The 12,740-nt window shown below is 47.6% G+C and overlaps 1 protein-coding gene across 1 annotated transcript in view; it reads right to left on the bottom strand.

Moving 5' to 3' along the window:
- Positions 1 to 11,868, bottom strand: part of PLXNB1 (plexin B1) — an 84,114-nt gene extending 72,246 nt beyond the window's left edge. Inside the window, exon 1 of the mRNA XM_029995886.1 lies at positions 11,779 to 11,868. The gene's annotated coding sequence lies outside the window, so the exon portion shown is untranslated. The remainder of the gene's footprint in view (positions 1 to 11,778) is intronic.
- Positions 11,869 to 12,740: the final 872 nt, after the last annotated feature.

Below are 12,740 nucleotides of genomic sequence, written 5' to 3'. Positions count from 1 at the left end.
ATTTCTCCAAAAGCTCCAAGGAAAACTTCACTACCTGATCCCTGTTCTGCCAGAGATTTACATACTGTTCAGGATCTTCAAGCACGACAATCCCAACAGACCTGTCATTTCCAGCCATGGTTTTGAATCTGCCCTCAGCATTGCCTGCTTCTCTGTTGAATCAACATTAGCAGTGGCTTTAGATTTATTTCCAGAATACTGATGAACTACTGAACAGCACAGAGTACAGTACTGATGCTTGCTGAAGACACCTACTAGGGATACCACTTTCCAACATGTCCCCCGTAACCCATGATTTCAGATGCATCAGCCTTTTTTTTTTTTATAAATTAAATAATTGAGGTATGCTGTTGATGTTGGCACAGATCAACTATTCATACTATTGTACGGCTCCAAGTCAAACATCCTAAGAAACACATTACATGAACATAGTCATCTGCTGCCATGTACTCACGTGTTTCTTTCCAGCTGCTCTTTCTTACTAGTAATACAACCAAACCCTTCAGAGATACATATCCTCTGAAGTATACATACAAGCCAATAACTGCCCATCTCAAATATCCCCAAAGACTTTAGTTATCCAAGATCACTGCACGAAAAGCATTAATCCCTTGTAGGTGTTAACCAGGCACTCCATATCACAAGGACTAGTATCTCCTACTAAAGAGGCCCATTGAACTTCCACCTCCAACCAGCATTTCCATTTAGTGACATTTCTCATTTTGTGTTATATGTCAAATGCACATCTAAGTTCGCAAAGAGTACAAGGCAGGAGTACAAGTACATGCTCTGTATACAGGCAGGAACACAGGTCAAGGTTTGGGTGCAAGTCAGTGTGATAGCAGGAAGGGCTCTGCCCATTATACCACTTGGAAAAAAATAATTCCAAGGCATGAGTGTAGAACAAGACATGTGGCTTTTATCAGTCCTTTACCTTGGTATTTTCAAACCAAGAAACTGACTTGCCATTGTGAACCTCACAGCGCAGCTACCCAGGAACACTAATACCTGGTTGTCTATCAGGGACGCTGTCCTCTTGGATTAGATCCTCAACATAGCTCCAAGTAGCAGAAAGACACAGCCTATGGAAAACTGGTGGCAGGGAAGGCTACCCATCAGTTTTAACAGCAGAAAGACTACTCATATGTATGCACAATTGCTCAAGTGAACCGCATGACCGCTTTTGTTGATCTGCTCTCAGCGATCCGTTCTTTCGGCAGGAACACCAGGAGGAAGCCACACTGGGACTGGGCAAGGGAAAAAAAGCACCCTGCGGACATAGTGAATGGGACAGAAAATTCCCCTACAAATTAGAATCATAGAATGGTTTGGGTTGGAAGGGACATTAAAGATCATCTAGTTCCAACCCCCTGCCATGGGCAGGGACACCTTCCACTAGACCAGGTTGCTCAAAGCCCCGTCCAACCTGGCCTTGAACACTGCCAGGGATGTGGCATCCACAGCTTCTCTGGGCAACCTGTTCCAGTGCCTCACCACCCTCACAGTATAGAATTTCTTCCTAATGTCTAATCTAAATCTACCCTCTTTCAGTTTAAAGCCACTACCCCTTGTCCTATCACTACATGCCCTTGTAAAAAGTCCCTCTCTGGCTTTCTTGTAGGCCCCCTTTAGGGACTGGAAGGCTGCTAGAAGGTGTCCCTGGAGCCTTCTCTTCTCCAGGTTGAACAACCCCAACTCTCTCAGCCTGTCTTCATGGGAGAAGTGCTCCAGCCCTCTGATCATCTTCGTGGCCCTCCTCTGGACTTGCTCCAACAGTTCCATGTCCTTCTTATGTTGGGAACCCCAGAGCTGAATGCAGTACTCCAGGTGGGGTCTCACCAGAGCAGAGTAGAGGGTGAGAATCACCTCCCCCAACCTGCTGGCAACACTTCTTTTGATGCAGCCCAGGATATGATTGGCTTTCTGGGCTGCAAACACAGATTGCCTGGTCATGTTGAGCTTCTCATCAGCCAACACGCCCGAGTCCTTCTCCTCCAGGCTGCTTTCAATCCAGTCATCGCCCAGCCTGTATTTGTGTTTGGGATTGCCCTGACCCACATGCAGGACCTTGCACTTGGCCTTGTTGAACTTCATGAGGTTCGCACAGGCCCACCTCTCAAGCCTGGCAAGGTCCCTCTGGATGGCATCCCTTCCCTCCAGCGCGTCGACCGCACCACACAGCTTGGTGTCGTCGGCAATCTTGCTGAGGGTGCGCTCAGTCCCACTGTCCATGTCGCTGACAAAGATGTTCAACAGTGCCGGTCCCAATACCGACCCCTGAGGAACGCCACTGCTCTCCACTTGGACATCGAGCTGTTGGCCGCAACTGTTTGAGCGTGACCATCCAGCCAATTCTGTAAGTTTATTTGCAGTGATGCTCTGCATTGACTTTTCTAGCAGCTTTTTTGGACACCTTCACACATCAAAGCCCAAGCCGCACCACAGTAGTCATTTTGACTGAATCTACTTTAGAAATTGATTAGACCATTGATTTTTTCATAGCTTAGAGATAAAGTGACCTTTCCATCCCACAAAAAACAAGGGGAATTAACACATGTAAACAGAGTCTTCATTTTAAAGGAAGTGTTTTACTCTCTTAGAAGGGAAGTCTTGTAATACTTTTTTTTTCTTGCAGCTCTCAAAAGATCAATTCTCCTTTGTCTACTTGAGCTTTTCACCTTTCTGTCCAAAGCAGGCTAAAGGGACAAGACTTCTCCGAGCATATACAGAAGAGCAGCCTGAAGACAAACACAAGACAGATCTTCCTATACGTCACTGAGTGGTAAAGAAATCAGTACCAATTTGTAGACTAACAGTTCTATTTCAGTCAAGTGAAACAGCATCAGGGGACAGTTCCCAGTAGAGATAACAGTTTCATAAACACAAAAAGTTTAAGGCTTTCTCTATACAGAAAAGAGGTTTTTGAGATGCATTCTTCATTACAGAGTGGAATAACAAGGATGCTCCATGTGTTTATATTGGTTGAAACCATTTCCCTTGTGAATCACTGCATGCATATGATTTCTACCTGCTTAAAATAAACACATTGCATTTTGGGCACAGTTCCATCATTAGGACCTTGTGTCTTCTGGTACTTCCTACATGGTGCACTTGGGGATGCAGATTACAATCCTAGAGCTGAAGAGCCAGGTGTCATTTGTATTTTGATGGTCCAACAGGCTCTGGCAGCCTGCAGAGAACACTGTAATTGTCACTGCAGCACCCGTTAGGATTACACTGTGCTGGCAGCACTGGGAGGAAGGTAAACAGATGCATAGCCCAATGGCTTTCAAATATTCAGGAGGCAATACAGGCAAAGGAAAAGGATGAAACCTCAGAACGGCAAGTTCAGGTCATTCTCCTGTAACAGCTTTGCTCAGTGCAGCAGCATCCTGGGACTTTGCACGCTGCTGCTAACCACCTGTGCCAGACACAGACGCAAATCTTTGATCAGCAACAGAACATCAAACTGCAAAACTACTTTATCAGAAATGTTCAAGTTTCTTGGGGCTGTGTGAGCAGAACCCCAGCATACAAGTTCCTCCTAGCAGGACGCTCATCACTGTCATCATCTGGAAGGTAAACCACTATTTAGATGTTATTTGTCTGTAACTGAGTTTGGCATTCATAGATCCACTGCAAGAGCTATTGCTATAGCAGGTCTGTGATGGTGGGATGCTGTAGATATATTTGAATGGTTGGCTCCAAATAACATGAGTCTGCAATATGGCCATCAGCTTGCCTACTCTTTACAACCTTTATTCACAGACTTCAACAGACAGAGCTCTCCACAGTGTTGTGAAGCCTAGTTATGCATTATGGAACAGTGGCCACTATCAATATGGGTCATTAAGGAAGGCTTCATGATGCTACCACCCTTTATATACAGGCCTCGGTACTGCAATGAAACAGAACAATTATTTGCAAGACCATTGATGGCAAGCAGGCCTTCTGTGTTTTGTGGACAGAAAATGCATTTACAAGGCTCAAGTATCCAGAACACAGCACTATTACTACAAAACACAGGAACAGTTTTAAAATAAAACAAGTAAGAAAGCATGACTGTCAGAACTACCCCAGAAGCCTTTAGATTTGTGGCACTCTGTTGAGCTTGTTACTGAGGCTACTGACACAGGCTTTCACTTCCCCTGCAGATCAGCTCAGTGTTGAGAAGGAAGGGGCCATGGTGACTTGGGCACTATGAGGACAGAGACTTGACTGTCCCAGGCCCAGAAAAAGCAAAACAGGCTAAATGGCTCTTTCATCTGTTCCTGTGCAGCTGCTCATATGGCCATGCTGCCAGCACACACAGCCCCTACTCCCTATCTCTGCTGCCGTGGAGAGTAACCTTGCAGGTAGCTGCCCTCTCAGTAATGCAGAGAACAGGAACAGCATTTGTAAGGCAGCTGCTCTACCTTGCCGGTCCTTTTTCTTTAGCTCTACATCATCTCAGCAGTGCTGGGCACAGAGCACAACCAGACACTCCAGCACTGGGACTCCAACTGCCTGTTACTGTGGCCAAGGAGCTCGGCATACTGAGTCACTCGGGGATGGCAGTGCCGCAGGGACTGCTCTGCCTTCTTGCCAATTCAAATTTTGCCTATGCTGCCAAGACAACAAGCTGGTAGCAGGCACCCAGGGCCATTTTGTAATTACACATGCACCTCTGTAGGCTGTCACACACCTGGAGAACATTTTCTGGTTACAAATCCCCAGAAGACAGGAAAAATCTAGATCAAGGAAACAAAGAAAGAGTAAGAGAGTCAGTGCTACCCATTACAGTGATAGCAGTCCCCCAGAAGGCATAGTCGTGCAAGGGAACCACACCTCTTCACTGTAGCCATGAGAAAGCTGCACTGACATGCAGCAAAAAGCTCTTATCATCTTTGCCTTAAATCTCTCTCAACAGTTGCAGGTTGACATGAAATGCAATCTGAAATACATTTCAGCTAAGCTAAGGATCAGACTATAAATTCACAAATACCTTAGTCTCCCCAGGTCCTTCAAGATTTCTGCAGTCTCATTTCAGCAATTTCTCTCAAAATGCTAAACTAGCTAAAGAGAGTTGGCAAATAAACCAAGCCCCTGGTTGCTACTTCTCTATTTTCCACAGTGGCACACATAGCTCCCATGCAATTAATTCAGCTCCACACCTGTTCTACCATTCTCTTGGGCAGAATCATTCAGTAATGGACTGCAATCTGTATGCAAGAAGTTGAGCAGTATGCAAATAGAGTTCAAAACATTGATGGCAGAGGGATTCAGAATTCCAGGAACTGCTTTTGCACTACAGCTCTCCAGCACATACATTTTTTGCTTACACTAAAGGCAGGAGACAACATAGGACAGGTGAGAAGAGCTCATGACTCTAGTGTATGGAAGAGAGCAGACAGATGATCCAAGAAGAGTTACCGAAATGCTCTCACATATGATAATTTACTATTAGGAAATTCACTAACAGAATTGCTCTCTCCAGCATTTTAAGGTTAGTCTGATGCAAAAAATCTTGGGATCAAAGCTGAAAGTGCTGAACAGAGAGTTGCTTCAGGGCTCTTAACTCCACACTGTCTAAAACCCTACACCAACTTCAGTGATAGCATTATTTCTGACAAAGGCTGGTCTGGCAGGTACAGGAGCATCTCTGAAGCCCCGGTTCCTGTGCTTTAAATTCTTGTTGTCTGAAGGACTTCCAGCTGAGCACAGAGCACTTGCAGGGCACTGTCAGGAGCATATTTTCAAGCATTTGCTTGGCCAGCTGTTCACAGAAATTGGCAGTTCTTTATGGAGGTTAGAGAGCCTAGAAACTCACTGTACCACACAGGAGGATGGGGCATGGCCACTTGTAAGCAACAGAGGGATTTCAAGAGCGCACATTTTCCAGGAGTCAGGACCAGAGAGGGGAAACAGGCTGTGCTCCAGTTGTTAGGGTAACTCCACACAAAGAATAGGGAGGTCACATAACCAAAATGTGAAATGGTAGAGCATAGGAGAGCTAAAGGAACAGAGACTGAAACAAAAATAATTTTGAAATAGGCATACATGGGCAGAAACATTAAGCTGAAAACACTACTTCTATGTAGTAATTTTCAGAATTATTATAATAGGGTAAGATGTCAAATATACCCATTCTATTTCTAGAATGACATGCAATTTAGTCAGAAAGCTAGTTTCATCAGCACAGACAAATGCTTGAATACAATCAACTTTCCCCACCTGCACAGTCCCAGGCACAGCTACTCTCCTGCCACAGCAGAGCTGCAGGGAAGGGTAGGACACAAGAAAGACCACATTCTCCTTGTGATAACTTAAGCAGCAGTATGAATCCCATCATTGCAACTCAGTTGACAAGCTATACTACATTATGCTGAGATAAACTGACACACATGTTTTTTCACTGAAACCCAGAAGCTCCAAAGGCAGCACTACCTTTACATTCAGAATTAAGGAAAAGTGCAAAAGAGAATGAGAATGGTGATAACTTGAAATTCTCCGCACCTGCAGATACAGAGCTTGTTAGCAACAGCAATCCATTTAGTTAATACCTTACAGCTGTGTATCCCGATGGCTCACCACAGATTCCAGGTGGGTATTTGGAGCAAGCAGTCACACCATTCCTAAATTCCAGCCCCCAGTAGAGAACCAGCCTAGCTAAACCACCACCAGGAGCAAAGATCAATCTACCTACAGCCCCTCTAACACAGGGACACAAAAGACTTTCCACATGAGATAGAATGGGAACAGATACAAGTAGCAAGATAAAATTACAACTTTCAGATATTTCAAGAAGGGAAACAAATTATAATTTCATAAAAGGAAGTAGCTATGAAGTTGCAGGAATTTTGAGAGCAGCAGCAGTGGTGCAGAGCAGAGGCTGGGGAAACTCAACCCACCAGTTCCACACTGTTCCGTAGTTAAACTTCAAAGCCAAAAGCAATCCAAAATCTCACACATTTTCCAGGCACAGGAGAAGTGTTCCTCACAGTACTTGCAGTGTTTATACTGCAAGCAAATAACTGAAATTCACATGCCATTAAAGTCTGGCATCTGGGAATTTCCTTAGGATGTACTTCATTTGGAGATTCACCTCACATTTTGATCAACATCTAAAATCTTCCTATCAAATCATGCTAACGTGAAGTTCTTTTCTACTTCATTTCCCCTCACCCTTTCTTTTTTTGGGGATGGCAGGCAGGATTTGAAAGTGAAATTCTAACATTAAATTCAGGATATTAGGAATCATTTAAAAATTGATTCAATCAAAAAAACCCAAACTCAAATCCACCTGAACTGACACCATTTGTTTCTTTTTTTCCCCATAAGCATTGGGAGGCAGTACACTTACTTCTAGTTAATGAAAAGGAGACCTAAATTGCTTCTCGCAACCTCAAAATAGCTCAGATGTCTTAGTTACCACTTGGCTAAAAAAATTATTAGCAGTGAAAACAAGTCCTCCGCATTTATTACTTAAGCAGTTGGGGAAAAAAAGCAGAGCCTTAAAGAGATCACACCAAAGCACTGTGGTTCTTCCATTAGTCAAAGCTGCATGTCGGTACAGGTCGAAACATCCTGCTTCATGTTTTCGCAGCCTAGCAAGTCTGAGCTCCAGCGACTATAACCCAGGCCAGTTTATTAAGCAGGGGCACATCTCAGTTACCACTATAGCAAACCATAGCATGAAGGCTGACCCTATACAATTCTAGAGAGCTACACAGTTAGCAAAAATCCCCCCAAGCGGTTTTTAGAGAGTTCCTAGGGTCAGCGTGCCAAGGAGGAAGGTCTTTTGGCTCTCACCACTGTGCTGGAGTGAAGACTGTGCAACACATGAGATTACTGTTTCCCAATTGAATTAAGCATCTACTCTGCCTCCTGGAACAACGGTATCATGTCACGAGACTGTGCACATGCTCCTAATGTCTCAAATGCTTGTCCCTGAAAAACACATGCAAGAATTTTCTAAGAATTGTCTTCCGGCACTGAGACCAAAGCAGACAACGCTCAAATAACGATCAATATGAATCTTCTCTAAAGACATCATCACAACCATCAGGTCATCAAAGACGCCTCCAATAATAGGACAAGGAAAATGATACCATGATACAATGAAAGACCAGCTGGCACATTCCCATAAAGGCAAAAGCAGCCCTCCTGTGGTTTTGATGAACAGCAGAAGATGAATCCTTTCAGATACAGTAATCCTGCAATCAGATACTCACCAGAACCACAAATATATGCGAATCAAATCCAGGGCTTTAACAGATTATGGGGAATGCAGAGGAGAGTCAGTAGAATGCATCAGCTTTCCAGCACTCGGAGCGCAAAGACATTTCACTGAAGATCCAGGTGAGCGAAAAGGGCACCAGTCCAACCCCTGCTTCCTGAAACCAGCTCGTATCTAGAGGGCTAATTCTTACAGGAAAGCAGGCAGGCTCATGCCTCCTCTGACTGCTACCACCCTGCACAGCCTGCAAGTTGGGATGAATCAAAGTCCTATCATCTTCCTCCAGGATGCCCTTATGCAACATTGGGAGGGTTCAGCTCAGAACTTGGCCACAACAGCCAATTTGAAGTTTCAGGGGAAAAAGCCCAACAGCTACAAACAAACAAAAAAAAAGAACAGATGGAGAGGCTGCCAGAGAGGAGGAGAAACTGAAGTCCTTGTGAGTTTGCTCCAAGAGGCAGCAGGAAGGACTGAGACAGAGAGGAAGATGACAGAAGAGAAATAACGTGAATCTGACTGATTCAGAGGTAAAGCTTTTACTACAAAAAATACCAAGCATTTGTGGGAAGCGGCTGCTTTACCTTCTTCCAAACTTCCCCTCATCTGTTTTTCTCCCTCCTCAGGTGACACTAAAGCATAAAGCATTTCTTCTACTGAAAAAGATACCGTGACTCCCTGTACCCTGGCTAAATGAACCACTCCAGAAAGGAAATAACAGCAGTGGAAGACAGCAAGTGCAACTACTTTTGTTTTCCTGTTGGACAGTACTGGATAGCATCCCACACCGCCCCCCCCCAGACAACCTGGGTGGGTGCTTTTTTCTTTAGAACACACCCAACATACAACTGGCACCGCTTATTTGGCAGGGAGTCTCTCTCCAGGCACACGGGGCCACCTTCAGCAGCAACAGATACTTTCCAGACTCGTTCAGTCCTTGCAGTCTCTGATGGTGCTGCCAGGAAAGCTCAAGTGTGCCAGCAGCAGCAACACTCACAGAAACAACCCTGCTTTACGCAAAGACTGGCACCGAAGCAAGGGGAATGGCTCTGTGCGCTCCTTACAACCCTCTGTCAACTATTCCCTCTGCCCTTATATGGGAACATCCCACGGCCCTGCTGGGAATATGGTGCTGTTGGAGGACATGAAAGGTAAGGCAATACCTGAGCTGTCAGCACATGAGGACAGAATTTTTCTTTTCTGAAAAGCAAGCAGAGTCTAGGAGCCCAAACTCTTTACAGCACTTATGTGGGAGAAAGCAGAGATTAAGTGTCAACTGCTGACAGTCCGTGCCCACCTTTCTCAAGAGAGTTATGCTGGTAATTTTAATCTTATTAAATATTGTTAATCGTATTACTAACCTAACTCTTTTCACATGTTGGAAGAAATTTAAAGAGAAAATTCCATATATGACCATGCTATGTCAAATGCTTTCTAGCCAAATGTCAATTCAGGGCAAGTCCCTGGCTTGCAGATTCCAGTTCTGCTACACACAGGTGTGGATGAGCATCGAAATAGTCTGCTCAGCACCAGATTACCAACAAGTCACCTTCCGTGCCAAATTCTTCTCTGTCCATAAATTGCTTGCTTTCTTCTCCTGAGATTCTGCTAGACATTCCTGGCCTCTCAAAGTGACCCTATTAGAACCTATACAATTCTACGGCCAGTTTGTAACAAACACCTCAGTCAAGGGGAAACACCAATTTCTCCAACAGAATGCAAAATCACGTAGCAAAACAGTTCAGTGCATCAGCTTCCTCCTGAATCAGAGCAAATGCCTCTATCACTGGCTTAGCTCCCAACGTCACACACACATCATTAATGCAATGCTCATCGATTTCTGCATTTAATACACAAGGCATAACAGGACTCCTGCGACCTCCGTTCAAAAAGTGAGACCAGAAATGAGCAGAGCATGTTCAGCACTCCACCTTACATGGAATTACACAGAATAAGGCACTTGTTTAGTAAAATACTGACCCACCGTTTTACAATACTCAGGATTGTAGCCCCTTTCTTTGTAACTACTGCAGCAGTCCAGATATTCTCTCAGGACTACTCCTGTTCCAGACTGCTGCCCTGAGATAAAGCAGCAGTCATAGAAAGTTTAGATTTGAGAAAAGAAAGATCTCAAATTGCACTAATGTAACAGAAAACACACCTGCTTAGGGGGCCCAAACACTTGCTGCAAACTGTTCAAAAGGAATGCGTTCAAGGTGGAAAATGAGATCTCCAGAACAACAGGACTTAACCACTCAGCTTCAGTACAGACAGTAAAATCAGTGCTGAGGAGAAAAAGGTGAACACACGGCCTTCCAGAAGTTAAAGCTATTGTATTTACCAGAAAGCCGCCTTGTAACATTTTTCTACTGTTGCTTGAAAAAAGTGTTGAACAGATTGAAAAAGGCAGACAAGTTAGCCTCCCCCAAATTAATCATTTAAATGCATTTGTAAGTTAGCAAAACAGATTTAATTATTAAGCAACTTTGGTTTTTGTAGAAGGCAGTTATTGCTGCCTCTGAGGTTGAAGTTTCAGGAACACGATGATACTGACTTGTAATGCTGCCTTTTTTTTTTTTTTAACTCTGCCTGGCTTCAGCCATTATTTACGGCCACACCATTCACTACCAGCCCTCTAAGCCCCGGTACAGGACTACTCCCTGAAGACACTCAAGTCACTTGTCAATCCTTTTGCTGATTAAAAAGTTATCTTGAGCTCCTCAAATAACACAGCCCGTGAGTAACTTCTGGCTCTTCCCTGCATCAGAAAGTCCTCAGCATCCTTTGAAAACAACATCTGCATCAAACCTGAACACCGTACTCCGACACCAGCCCCACCACCAGACAACACAGGTGAAAACTCTTTCACAATCCCCTCTTTGAGCATCACCGAAAACTCACGTGTCTTTATTTTTTTAGCCACCTTTCGTACTAGCTGTTTACCCCAACGTGCCTACTCGCTGCCCCTTCCAAAAGCTTTCCCAGCGCTGTTGTTTTCCAGAACACAATTCCCCCGTTACTGACTTTTCCCGGGGGCATAGCTACACCGGTACACTCCCAGGCGCGGGGCGAGGAACGGGGCAGCCCTTCCAGCACGGCCATAGGCCGTGCTGGAAGGGCTGCCCCGTTCCTCGCCCCGCCACCGGCCCGGTGCCACCCCGCCGCTCCGCTCCGAGCGCTGCCGAGGTCGCCGGTCCCACTAACCCCGTCTTCCCCGCCCAGCTGCAAGCCCGCTTCACCGCCGCTCACCCTCGCTACCGAACCCCGCCGCCCGCGGGGGCGGCTCGGGGTATACGCGTGTGTGTGGGGAGGGGGGTTACTCTGCCCGCCGGAGCCCCCCCCCCCCCCCGGGAAGCCCCGCCGGGCCGCGGCCCGGCCCCGCCGCTCCTGAGGGGCCGCGCCCATCCCCCTACGCGGAGACAAAGCGCGGCCCCCGGGCGGCACCTGCCGCCGTCCGCTGACCCCCGGCAACGCGCCACCAAGCGCCCTACCCGGGCCGGGCGCGGCGGCGGCAATCCCGTACCCGTCCCCGACCGCGGCCCACCGTCCCCGCCGCCCCTCACCTGCCGCCGCGGAGCCGCTCCGCTCCGCTCCCCGCCGCGCCGTCGCTGAGGAGCGCTGCCCGCACCGAGCCGCGGAGCCACGGCCCCGCCCCCGCCGCGCCGCGCGCCGGCCCCGCCCCGCGGGGGCCACCCGCCTCCTCGCCGCCACGCCCCCCCCGACCCGCTCCTCCAATAGCAGGCGGTCGCTCCTCAGACGCCGCGCCTTTGGGGGCCGCCCCAGCCCCGCCGGGTCCTAGCGGAGGCCGTCAGCCCCGCCCCCTCCCCCGCCCCACGCTCGCGGCCAGCGGCGAGACCCCATTGGCTGCCGCCGGCGGGGCGTGGCCCGCGGCCCCCTCACAGCGCCGCGGCCGCCTCCCCTCAGCAGCGGCTCGGCAACCGCCGCCGCGGGACCCGGTGCCGGTCCCTGCCTTTGCTCCCCCAAAGGGGCGTCGGCTGGAGCGCCTGACGGACAAGGGGCTTCTGTGGCCTCGGACGATCAGCCTCCGCCTTTCACGAGTCACCCCGGAGCGGCTGCCGTGCGAGGCCTGGGGGAGGACCCGGCTGTGGCAGATGTTCTGGATGCTACCGCCAAAAACCCGCCGCGGCTGCCAGCCGGCCCGCGGGGAAAACTGCTGTTCCGGAGGCGTTTGCAGCCCCTGTGTTGAGAGCTGGACTTAAAACTATGTACTCTGGAAGAAATCACAGCGTTTCTCTTCTCTCTGTATTTCGTAGCGACGTAACTTTGGTGTTTGGTGCCTTCGTGCTTGGCTGTCTTCAGCCAAGAGGTGTGAGCGAGCGGGAATCTACAGCGACGCAGCATGCACGGTGCACAGGGAGCAAAATCTGATAGCAAAACCAGTTTCTACTTACTTAGGAATCATCCTGTACAAACACAGCATCGGGTGGCTGAGATACAAGACAGCTCCCATTTACAGAGTATGTGAGAACCGGGACACAAGCAAGATTCAAGAATGTGACAAAAG

Source organism: Aquila chrysaetos, chromosome 20, assembly GCF_900496995.4.
Source record: "Aquila chrysaetos chrysaetos chromosome 20, bAquChr1.4, whole genome shotgun sequence".
Lineage (NCBI taxonomy): Eukaryota > Metazoa > Chordata > Aves > Accipitriformes > Accipitridae > Aquila > Aquila chrysaetos.
The sequence above is the reverse complement of the archived record's forward strand: the minus strand, read 5'-3'. Positions and strand labels throughout refer to the sequence as shown.